Genomic DNA, 12,488 nt, shown 5'->3' with positions numbered 1-12,488 from the left:
GGGGTGGGGCGGGGGGAGGGGGGCTGTGTAGATTAAGGGTGACTACGGGTAATCCCTGATTCCTTTTTGTCATTTGTTTATGTAAACATGTGGGCTGATGTTTGGGGGTTGGTGGGCGGATGGGATCGGTGTTATTATGAGGATTGACATATCTTGCTGATTATTGTTTATTGTTGATGGGTGTAAATGTGGGAGAAAATGTGAAAAAGGAGGAGAATAAAAATATTTTTTTTAAAACAAAAAAAACTTTATTATTCACCACATGGAATGCAGGTGGGGGCTCAAGCTCAGTTTGGAATTCTTGAGGAGGAAAGAAGTTGGAATATTTTCCTAGGTTGAAGCTAAAAAAGGAAATTACAATAGTCCTTACAGAACATTAAGGTGGAAAGCAGTGTGCAGTTAACTTGGAAGGCCATGGGGAAGGTAGTTGGGCATCTGCTGGCAGCCAGGACAGGGATCTGAGGAGTCCACAGTCATGAGATCTCTAAGGAAACGTTAAAGGGATTCTTAACCAAAAGCTAATAGAAGTATCCCCATAAACCTTGTACCTTAGAGAAAGCTGACATACCGAAGATAAGTAAAGTAAATTCCAGAGGGCTTTGGCATATCTTTGGGTTGGTACCAAAAGAAATGAATGAACCTTCAAGATTCTTGCATAGTTTAAGATAACACTTGGGGGGAGGGTGGAATAAAAGTAGAACTGAGTTTATAGCACTAGCCTTTATAAGTTGTCATCTTTGGTTTTCTTTGTTTAATTTTCTTCATATGGACAATAAAGTTTGTTTTGTGTTTAAAAACATAATCTTGTGGTGCAGTTCTGTCAGTTAATTATGGGATGTTCAGTCTTCTCTTTAAACATTAAGGCCAGGATTCTCCACTATCCGGCGGGGCGGGCCGTACCGGCGCCGAGGCGTGGCGTGAACCACTCCTGTGTCAAGCCGCCCGGAAGGTACAGAATCCTCCGCACCTTCAGGGGCTAGGCCGGCGGGGTTGGCGGCGCGCCAACCGGCACCGAAAGGCCTCCGCCAGCCGGCGGGAGTTGGCGCATGCACGGGAGCGCCAGTGTGTTCTGCCGTGATCCCAGCGCATGTGCAGGGGGGTTCTTCTCCGCACCGGCCATGGCAGACCGTTACCGTGGCCGGCGCGGAGGGAAAGAGTGCCCCCACGGCACAGGCCCGCCCGCAGATCGGTGGACCCCGATCGCGGGCCAAGCCACCGTGGGGGCACCCCCAGGGCCAGATCCCCCCCGAGGACTCCGCAGGCCACCCGTAGAACCAGGTCCCGCCGGTAAGGACCTTATCTAAACCATGCCGGCGGGACTGTCCAAAAACGGGTGGCCACTCGGCCCATCGCGGAGCGGAGGATCGCCGGGGGAGGGCACAGCCAACGGTCCCCGACCGGCGCAATGCGATTCCCACCCCCGCCGAAAGACCGGCGCCAGAGAATCCGTCAGCCGGCGTTGGGGCTGGATTCACGCCCCCCCCCCCCCCTGCGATTCTCCGGCCCAGCGAGGGATCAGAGAATCCCACCCTAAGAGTTTCTAACAGGATTCTAACAAACTCAAATGTAGTAGAAATCGTTCTTTCTATACATGGCCTGGAATCCTCTGGCCGTTTGCCGGCGGTGGGTTCTCTCGGCCCGCTGGCAGTGCACACCTGGCAGGTTTCCCTGTGGCGTGGGGTGGCTTCAATAGGAATTCCCATTGAGAAGCAGCCAGAGTAGAGAATCCTGCCACCAGCGAATGGTGTGGCCAAATACTCCCCCCTCGCTAGCAATGGCAGCAGGGCGGACTCGCAGCGGAGAATGCAGCCCATGGTCTTTTTCAATGTAGATCATAATTTGAGATTTATTCCTATTTGTGCTTATAAAGCATAAAAATAAATTCATGAATGATTAAAGGGAAGAGCAGACTACCAAACTTTAACAGAATCTTAAATCATATGTGGCAGATTGTAGAAAGTGTAGTACATAAACTAGGCTCTTTTGCCCATTGTGCTATCGACAGTGCTTAATTTGACAAGTTTAATTTACTCTGAACTCTTTTCCTTACATGTTTCCTTTATCCTTCAAAATTTCTAAAAGTATAGAAAGTAGCTGGTACTTACTGATCCATGTCAGCACTATTATCCCTGTGCTTCCAAATTGCCAGTGAAAAGCAGCCGAGGGGCAGCCATTTTGTGTAGAATGCCCTTTTCTGACGACATCAGCACTCTCCATTCATGACGTCACAGAATGAGGAATTGATTTGCTTCCAGGCAGATTAGTTGGAAACAAAACAATAAACGCAGAAGGTCCAAGGCACCAATCACTTCCTCTGTCTTTGTGTTCATTATTGCATGTTTCTCTCCATTCCATTCAAAGACTGTCAATATCTGCCCTCTTCTCTGGAATTCTTTCTGAAAACGACATTATTTGGCCTCATGTCTTCCTGACCACAAAACTCTCCTAAAAATCTAGATTTTTGATAATGCCTCATGTCTGTCCATTGATTCTTCTGTTTGTGCTTGGTCTCCACCTCTACCACTTGTGAGCCACTCTACAACCTTGATTTGTGCAAGGGAGGTCAACCCCCCTGCTGCTGAAGCAGTGATCTCACTGCAGCATTGCCTGGATTTTTCTGAAGGCCCCTGATGGGCTCCTGAAGCTGATCCAATATGAACACATCGTAACCCCATTCATGACACATGAATGACGAACATTCTGGGTTTAGGGTTGTGAATGTGGAGCCTTACTCTGCGGAGGAAGGAGAAAATCCAGCCCGTTTAACATGTTAGTCATTTGCAGCAGCCTCTCCTCACTCTGTCAGTGAGCTGACGTTCACTATTAATGCACTGAAGCAAAATAAAAACCTTCACACACAACCAGTCTTCAGCTGGAAGTATTTCATTCCTAAAAGCTTTACCTGCAATCATCACACTTCATGTGGACTCTAATTGCATTTTGCAGGCAATTATTTTCATAAGAATTAAGGGCTGCTTTTTCAGTAAGATATTCCAAATTAACCAGGCATGGGTTTGAGGCCCAAAAGCAGCCATGGATGCTCAGACAGCTGTCAGAAAAGCCTAAGCACCAGATTGGAGAGGGTTATTTCTTTTGGCCCCAAATTGGTTGGCTCAAGAATGTAGACAATTATCTCTAAAGGTTCCATTAATTACATTAGAATGATTAGGACAATTTCCCTGCTGATCAATGGCCTTGCAAAGCCAGTGCCTAGTTCTATTATTCTGAGAGGAATGACCTCCAAGGATGGTAAGATGGCAACACATACATAATCCTTACCAACCTACTCAACACCAATCTCATCTCCAATAACTCCATGTTTTTTGCCCCCTCGCAGTGCTGGTGAGCCCAGGTAGGCAGACACCGGAGAAGATAGCACAGTTGATGTAGGCTGAAGGTGGCACCCCATGTGCAGGGAGCCGCCACACACCCTGAAACAAAACTAAATGCACAAGGCTTTATTGATCTTTCAATGAGGTGATAGACAGCATGTGCCCCAGGAGACTCCATATCAACAAAGGGCAGCATGAGGGAAGCACGGTGGCGCAGTGGGTTAACCCTGTTGCCTCACGGCGCCAATAATCCCAGGTTCGATCCCGGCTCTGGGTCACTGTCCGTGTGGAGTTTGCACATTCTCCCCACGTTTGCGTGGGTTTCGCCCTCACAACCCAAAGACGTGCAGGCTAGGTGGTTTGGCCACGCTAAATTGCCCCTTAATTGGAAAAATGAATTGGGTACTCTAAAAAAAATTTTTTTTTTAAAGGGCAGCATGGTAGCAGTGGTTAGCACAGTTGTTTCACAGCTCCAGGGTACCAGGTTTGATTCCCGGCTTGGGTCACTGTCTGTGTGGAGTCTGCACGTTCTCCCCGTGTCTGCGTGGGTTTCCTCCGGGTGCTCTGGTTTCCTCCCACAGTCCAAAGATGTGCAGGTTAGGTGGATTGGCCATGCTAAATTGCCCTTAGTGTCCAAAGAAAGGTTAGGTGGGGTTACTGGGTTACGGGGATAAAGGGGGATAGGGTGGAGGCGTGGGGCTGAAGTAGGGTGCTCTTTCCAACGGCCGGTACAGACTCGATGGGCTGAATGGTCTCCTTCTGCACTGTAAATTCTATGAAAGAGACGGTGCAGCACCTCTGCCACGTCCTTGCGGACCTGGCACCCCATGGAGGAGGAGGACACCTACTCCCAGTGGCTGTGAATGTCACCACAGCCCTCAACTTCCACGCCACCGGCTCATTCCAAGGCACGAGCAGGGACTTACACGGCATTTCACAATCTGATGTCCACAGGTGCATCCGGGAGGTAATGGATGCCCTGTCTGCCCGGGCATCTAACTATATCACCTTCAATCTGGGCCAGGCCCACCAAGATGCCTGGGCTGTAGGATTCTCTGGCATCGCCAGGATGCAAAAGGTCAAGGGGGCAATAGATGGCATTCATATCACCCTGCGCGCACCAGAGCATCAGGGGGTGCCCTGTATTAACAGGAGGGGGTTCCACTCCCTAAATGTTCAGATTGTGTGCGACCACCGCCTCCGCATCATGTGCTTCATCCTGGGGCACTTGGAGATCCCCAGGTCTTCGAGGTCCACCCCAGGATGATGGGTTCTTAGGGGTCCCGTTGGTGGGAAGGCTGGACTGGGGCGGAGACTCGATATAATGAGGCCTATGTTGCCACCAGCGATGTCATTGAGCAGTGCATCAGACTGCTGAAAATGTGGTTCCGATGCCTGGACCACTCTGGTGCTGCCCTGCAGTACTCCCAACAGAGTGTCTCCTGCTTTGTGGTGGTCTGCTGTGCCCTCCACAACCTGGCACAGCAGCGACATGACATGCTGGAGGAGGAGGGACATGCGGCCTCATCTGAGGAAGAGGCAGGCCTGGAGGCGCTGGGGACCGAGTCCGGGGAGGAGTCGGAGGAGAGGCCAGAGAATGGAGGACAAGCGGCGGTAAGGGTCCGACACGCCCGCAGGACCAGGGAGGCTCTCATCCTCACCAGATTCTCACAGGACGAGGCTATGTCGGTCAGCTCAACTCCTCCCTCTCATTTCTCTCCACAAACCCAATCCGCCTTCCCAAATCTCCCTCACCCCCCCCCCCCCCCTGAATCTACCCCCATTAAACCGCACCCTCCCCGAGCACCCTGTTCCACCCTCCAAGGGTCTGTGTAACATCTCTCCAGGGTGATGGGCCTGTGTTGGCAATGTCAGCGGGTCACTGTACAGGGCAGGAGGGTGATGATGACTCGCAGTGAGGATAGCTCTGGTTCTCCTCAAAATGCTTTAATAGAGAATATTTGATATTTCCATTCCCCCTAGCGACAGATAGTCGCAGAAAAATACTTTTCACTGTACCTCGGTACACGTGACAATAAAAAAATCCAATCCAGATAGTGACCCCCCACCCCCCCAATGCAGTTTTCACTCTCAGCTCCTCATCTTGGACTAGTGCTACATCTAGGTGTGTCCCCAGGATGCACATCGGAGATGGTGGCAGCCTGTTGCTTTCCGCGCCCTGTGGTCTTTGATGCCCTTGGCAGATATCCTGTGAGGCCTGGTGCCGCATGTCCCCTGCCGACATATCGGTGCCATAGGTGTCACCATGCCACCCTATTCTGCCCCCTGCCCTTGAGATACGAGGTGTCAGGAGGGGATGGATTTGGAAGAACTGGAGACTGTCGTCATCTCGATGGAAGGCCCTGTGTTGACCTTCAGCGCTTCCTCCTCTCTGACGGTGCCCATGGAGCCCTGGAGGGTTCCATGGGACAGAGGGGCAGCTGGAGTGAGCTCGCAGCATGGTGTCAGTGATGCTCTCAGCGATGCTCATCAGTGACTGGGCTATGCTCTGCAGTGCTTAAGCAATGTCCTTCTGCGCCTGGGACATGTCCCTCATCGACTGGGACATAATGTTGAGGCTCTCAGCCATGGTCGCCTTAGACTGAGCCATGCCTTGGGCACCACCACTCAAGACGCGGACGTGATGCTGCAGGCTTTCCACTGCAGTTGCCACCCTTGCCGTGTTGGCCTCGGTGCTCCGTAATGTCAGCACCATATCCAGAGATCAAAGCCTTTGGGGCTCCTCCAAACAGCTATGCACTCGCTGGAATGTACTGACATTCCTCCTGAATGTCAAGGCTCTGACCTGTCATCTTCATCAGCTATGGGAGAACCTTGTCCAGAGATCCGGTATCTAACTGGGTCCTGGGATCCAGCAGACCTCCGAATACTGTCTCCCTTGGATGTTCATGCTTCCACCTGATGTGTGGTGCCCACCAGATTGTGCCCCAGAAGCCTGTCCACTAATGTCACGCACCGAGGTGTGTGTCTCTGCATTGGTGTTGGGTGGGGCTGCTAGCTGTGACGCCTCGATGGTGGTTTCCTCGGAACTTCCCTGCAAGGTGCTCCCTTGGTAGGTTTGGGGAGGGGGGGGGGGGGGGGCGGGTGACTCTGAATGGCCCGGCCTCATCAGGTGGAGATCCTGCGAGAGAATGGAAAGAGTCAGTGAGAGGGAAGGCTCATTTTGTCTGACATGAACTACTCATGCTATTCTCTGCTAGAGATCTCTGCTAGTTATGTTTCCCGTACAAGATGGGGCTGGTTTAGCACAATGGGCTAAACAGCTGGCTTGTAATGCAGAACAGGCCAGCAGCACGGGTTCAATTCCCGTACCGGCCTCCCCGAACAGGCGCCGGAATGTGGCGATTAGGGGCTTTTCATAGTAACTTCATTGAAGCCTACTTGTGACAATAAGCGATTTTCATTTTCATTTAACTTGAGACAGTCACCTGGGTGAAGGGGCAGTGAATCCTCACCTCTTTGCCGCTGGTCAACCTCGCTTTCAGTGACTGCTCTCTCCTCAGGCAGCTCCGCGATCTCCAGGGCCCATTCCTCATTGGGGTGAGGACTCGGATCTCTTAGACTCCACCCCCCCCCCCCCCCCCCCCCCCACCCACCCCCACCGTCTTGACCCTTTCCCGCTTATTATGAGCTATCTTCTCCTGCAGGGACAGAGAGAAGGCATTGTCAAGATCAGGAGGGTCTATAGCGGGTGGCATGTGTGGACACCGCACCAGGACATGAAGAGATTGTGCTGATGGGCGCCATGGGTTCTGAGGAACAAGCACAAAGATCGGATGTGGGGAGGGTGATCTGTGGGGGTGAGGTTTGGGAATTTGAGGGAGGGGGCAGGCAGAGATGCTAGGAGAAAGGTGGTAACTCACACTTGCAGCTCAGTGGAGGTCATTGGTCTTCTTCCGACATTGGACTGCGGTCCAACTGGTCATGCTGCCCGAACTGACAGCCGCAGCCACTGCCTCCCAGGCAGCAGGCTGACCCTGCTGCTGGTCCTCCGACCCCCTTGGGGAAACAGGATGCTTTGCCTCTCATCCACAGTGTCAAGAATCCTGGCCAGGTCGACATCACCGAAGCAAGGGCAGGTCTGTGTGCTGCCGTGCTGGTGTGTTGACTGGGAGTGAGTGGTGAGGGAGCATTTAAAAGCAGCTCCCCCTTGTTGGCGACAAGAAGCTGAGGTGCGGTTCCGGTGAATCAGACGGCGAGGCAGCCAGGAATGGCGAGAAGCTAGTGGGGGCTCTTTTTCAGCACTAAGTGCCATTGAATATGGGTTGCGATCTCGCCGATGCGACCATCGAGACAGACTCCACCAAACACGATCAGAATGACACTTTGAAATGTATCTGTTGTATCGCATCCAAGGAAATATCTGTGCAGGCTGTTCAGAATTACACACTACAAGAACAAATGGTAAAGTTTTAAATTCATATATCACCAAACCCAACAATTCAACTTTAAAACTCAATGGAGGTAAGTCACAGGTGGTAAATTCCAAATATCTTGCAATTCACCATCCACATTCACCACAAGAAATAAGAATTATCAAGGTGCTACAAACAGAATTCCTAACCCATGGGTAGTAGAAACAGTCATTGAAGGTTTGGTCGTGTACAAGCCGAACAGATATGCAGTAACATAAACTTTCAGAGTACAATCAATGTCCTTCAACAGCCTATGAAATCTGATTCATTCTAGGACAGCAGAATTAAGCTGGGCATTCCACTCATTCTGCAACTCACCAGAAGACACATGTCGGCTGCTGGTAAAATTTCCCAAGCACAACTTCCAAATATTAATTAAAATCCCAGCCTTCCAGACAAAATATGACACGGAGTTTTAAAAGGAATGGGGGAAGATGGCCTAAAGAGCCCTGAATGCAAGCCTTCTTCAAACCAAACCCCAACACACGATGAAAATCCGATTACATTCGAGCCTCATCCCAGGGGAGATGATGACAAAGCAAGCTTGAAAGGAAAACTATTACAGACAATTGCAGTCTAAGATTAATATGTGGATGGTAGAATGAATGCAGAATGTGATGCTATATTTCCTGTTTTCCCAGGAATGCAACGTAAAATAAAATGTAATTAAAATTCCATTTTGTTTCCCCACACAGCGGAGGCATGTCATGCCCAGCACCAGTATGTCACTTTATGAACTTTGTGACTTTAAAAAAATGGGCACACACAAGCTGTTAAGATGGCTGCCACAAATCATGTAACTTTTGGTATTTGGACTACAGATAGTATCAAGTTTTGGCAATATCCAATTAAATATGGACATCAAGTTTATAGCAATATCTAATTAAATATGGACATCGGTGAGAGTACCCCACAACCATCTGTGGAATTCACACTTTCATGTGAATGAAACTCTTAAAGATGATGGAGTTTCCAAACTGCCTGCCTCCTAGTTTCGTAATGGACAAAAAGCAAGATTGAAATTCAATAGCCACAATCAACTTCTTATGATATCACAATGGCTTCCCACATCCAAACTAGACTGGCTGGGTCTCAGAAGTGCTAACACAGCAGTTATGTGATCGAAGCTCATTTACGGGACTGCACCATTCATTATCCCATGATTCTTCAGATCCATTAGCCTGTCCGAGAACCAGACTCTGAACCGATCTGAAAGTCCTCAAGCAGCCAAAATACTTAACCTGTTCCAGTTTCAAAGTTCACCTGAGAACCAATCTCCTAGATATTTGATTACAAGAAACCTCACAGCCTGCTGTGAACCCTTCATTTTACAAGAGCCTCACATGAGTTTCAAATCATCAAATCCATTCAAGAAACCACTGCAAGTTAAAAAGCAGTGCCTTAAAAGTGCGCGAGAATACATAATCTCTTTGTTTAAAATTATGAAAGCTTGCTGCTGAATTATTTAATTGGATACTCCATACTCCAAGGTAAGAGAAGACACACCTCTTTCCTTATGAAACATACTGATCAGAGGCAATAAAAGTCCACATACATTCAGTCTGTGACAATGCAGTGGCTGAAGACGCCTGTCTGTTCCATTTAAGCAGAATGCTGAGATGTTATTGACATGAGCATAGTTTGTAAGACATCTCTGTTGTCTGTGTCAGATCCTCGTTTTCTTCTGCTGCTAGACCTATGCAGAACATTGAACGATCTTTGGGAACAGGCCACTGAACAATAATGAAATGCACTATGCAGTCTCATCTAATTCTGCAACATACCGCATCTGCTATGGTATTGAGCAGTACAAATCTGGAAGATCCCAAATTCGATCCCAAATTCAATCCCTGATCATCTTGATTTAGCCAATTTCAGCCTGGGTGAGGGGCAGGGTGCAAACACTACAATTTAGCAAAATCGTTGGCAGTAAGCTCAAAAGAATCAGACCAGCTTAATAGCAAAGCACTAATGTTGGGAGTAACTTCCATTTTACATTTGTGCTGGGCATCAAGAAGACCTGTTGAAAGGTTTTCCACATAATGCTGTATGGAGCCTTAATGAATCTAACATGCAATACATTCATATAGTCTGAGTGGCGGGAACGGGGTACGGCATGGTGGCACAGTGGTTAGCACTGCTGCCTCACAGCTCCAGGGTCCTGGGTTCAATTCCAGCCTCAGGTCTTTGTCTGTGTGGAGTTTGCATTTTCTCCCCATGTCTGCTAGGGTTTCCTCCAGGTGTTCTGGTTTCCTCCCACAGTCCAAAGAAGTGCAGGTTAGGTGGATTGGCCATGCTAAATTGCCCCTTAGTGTCCAAAAGGTTAGGTGGGACGGAGGCGTGGGCTTAAGTAGGGTGCTCTTTCCAAGGGCCGGTGCAAACTTGATGGGCCAAATGGCCTCCTTCTGCACTGTAGGGTTCTATGATTCTATGGAACAGTTTTGGAGCACATTGAACACTCAAAAACACCACAGCATCCCATAATTCAGATGCTGGTGCCAGAGACACAGCAGTACTTGGAGCACCTAGGTTGCATCAGTCTACTGTTCCCTCGTGTACATCTTGATACAGTCAACTTCCATTATCCAGATTCAATAATGCATTCTATATTCTAATTACTCTCTGCTCGGAAAAAAAAAGTCTAATGTCTTCCATTATATTTTTAGTACTAATCGAGAATTTATGCTTCCTTGTTCCGAATTACTAGTCAAAGTACTCCTGGTCTCGAACCCTTTCCTAATTTTGATCATCTTAAAAAGCTTCATTAGGCTATGCTGATGCAATAAATCTTGCCATTCCTGATATCAAACTACGAAATCTATGTAACACCTTTTTCCCTAGGTCCAACATCTTTTCTAAAATTCAATTCTGTTCCCAAGTACCAGTGAAGTAGACCAAGCACAGTGGGAGGTGGAGATTTGGACCTTGTGCTGTAGGCACACCAGCAATACTGAGGGAGCAAGAGGTTCCTGCTGCTCCACAAAATGAGCTTTATTTTTGTTTTATTCATCCATGGGATGTGGGTGTCGCTGGCTAGGCCAGCATTTATTGCCCATCCCTAGTTGCCCTTGAGAAGGTCCAGAAATTATTAATGGTCCAGAAAATATATCAATGTGGGCATAGCACCTAGACCCTGCCTTGTCACTGTTTGTCTAAGAGTATGCTGTCAAGGAGCTATAACTTTAAAAGCATGCACACGAAAGTGGTTGCCTCCTTTCTTAAAGATACCTTCACTGTGATTTTGTAGGTGTATATTTCACCATTTAGTTTCATTTATTTAGGTGTGTTTTTTGGACTACGCAGAAGCCAATTGTCTCAGCATTTGTCCTGGGGAAACATCCCTTCTCTGGGTGGATGGGTCAGTTAAAAGGGATTTGTTGTCTCCCCGTTCTCTTTGCATTGTCTGGGATTCCCAGGAGCAGAGCAGAACCTGCCCCTGTAATTTGCGTCAGCCCAAATTACCCATGTAAGTAAAGTGGGGAACAACATTCCCAGCTCACAGCTTGGATTTACTACCAATCATACCTATATACCCAGATGCGGCAAGGCCGCAATGAAATTGACCTTTGCTGAGATCCTGTTCAAATGGATGATCTAAGGAGAATCCTAAATAAGCCAGAGGATTCTAACTATAAATAAAAATGTTGAACATTCACCCACCGTAACTTCAAGTCTTGGAACTTTCTAGATGGTAATATCTACATTGAACTGCATTTGTCTATCCTATCTCGTACCTCCAAAGTATTTCTACATAGTGTTCTCTGTCTTTAATTTTGTACAGACAGATTTTTATGTCATTCTTTCTACATTCATACACAAAACATTTGTCCGCATTAAGACCAAGATAGATTGTATCACAGGACAGCTTCTCAATCCAAGAGGCACCCAATTTCTCCCACTTTCTGGATTCTACCATTCTATACATGTTCTATACATGTTCTGCTTCACATTTAATGCTATGTGCCTTAACTCTACAACAAATCTCTTATTTAAGATTTTCTTTTGGACACTTTCTGAAAGTCCATCAGCATTGTATTTATTACATCCTATTTGTCTGTGCACGTGGCAACTTTGTTCAAAAAATTCCATTACATTAGTCAAGCTTGGTCTTCCTTTTAATAATCTGGGGCGAAATTCTCCGGAAATGGCGCGATATCCGTCGACTGGCGCCCAAAACGGTGCAAATCAGACGGGCATCGCGCCGCCCCAAAGGTGCGGTATGCTCCGCATCTTTGGGGGCCGAGCCCCAACCTTAAGGGGCTAGGCCCGCGCCGGACGAATTTCCGCCCCGCCAGCTGGCAGGAAAGGCCTTTGGTGCCCCGCCAGCTGGCGCGGAAATGACATCTCCGGGCGGCGCATGTGCGGGAGCGTCAGCGGCCGCTGACGGCATTCCCGCGCATGCGCAGTGGAGGGAGTCTCTTCCGCCTCCGCCATGGTGGAGACCGTGGCGGAGGCTGAAGGGAAAGAGTGCCCCCACGGCACAGGCCTGCCCGCGGATCGGTGGGCCCCGATCGCGGGCCAGGCCACCGTGGGGGCACCCCCTGGGGCCAGATCACCCCGCGCGCCCCCCAGGACCCCGGAGCCCGCTCGCGCCGCCTTGTCCCGCCGGTAAGGTAGGTGGTTTAATCTACGCCGGCGGGACAGGCATTTTAGCGGCGGGACTTCGGCCCATCCGGGCCGGAGAATCGAGCGGGTTGGCCCGCCAACCGGCGCGGCGCGA

The 12,488-nt window shown here is 49.1% G+C and overlaps 1 protein-coding gene across 3 annotated transcripts in view; it reads right to left on the bottom strand.

The window, feature by feature from the left end:
* Positions 1 to 12,488, bottom strand: part of LOC140391460 (uncharacterized) — an 89,282-nt gene that overhangs the window by 23,423 nt on the left and 53,371 nt on the right. For 2 of the 3 annotated variants that reach the window (XM_072475968.1, XM_072475970.1), the window contains one exon: positions 2,106 to 2,733. The exons of the other annotated variant lie outside the window; for it this stretch is intronic. The gene's annotated coding sequence lies outside the window, so the exon portion shown is untranslated. The remainder of the gene's footprint in view (positions 1 to 2,105; positions 2,734 to 12,488) is intronic. 3 annotated transcript variants of the gene reach the window in all.

Source organism: Scyliorhinus torazame, chromosome 15 (genome assembly GCF_047496885.1).
Source record: "Scyliorhinus torazame isolate Kashiwa2021f chromosome 15, sScyTor2.1, whole genome shotgun sequence".
In the NCBI taxonomy this organism is placed as follows: domain Eukaryota; kingdom Metazoa; phylum Chordata; class Chondrichthyes; order Carcharhiniformes; family Scyliorhinidae; genus Scyliorhinus; species Scyliorhinus torazame.
This window is presented reverse-complemented; position numbering and strand designations above follow the sequence as displayed.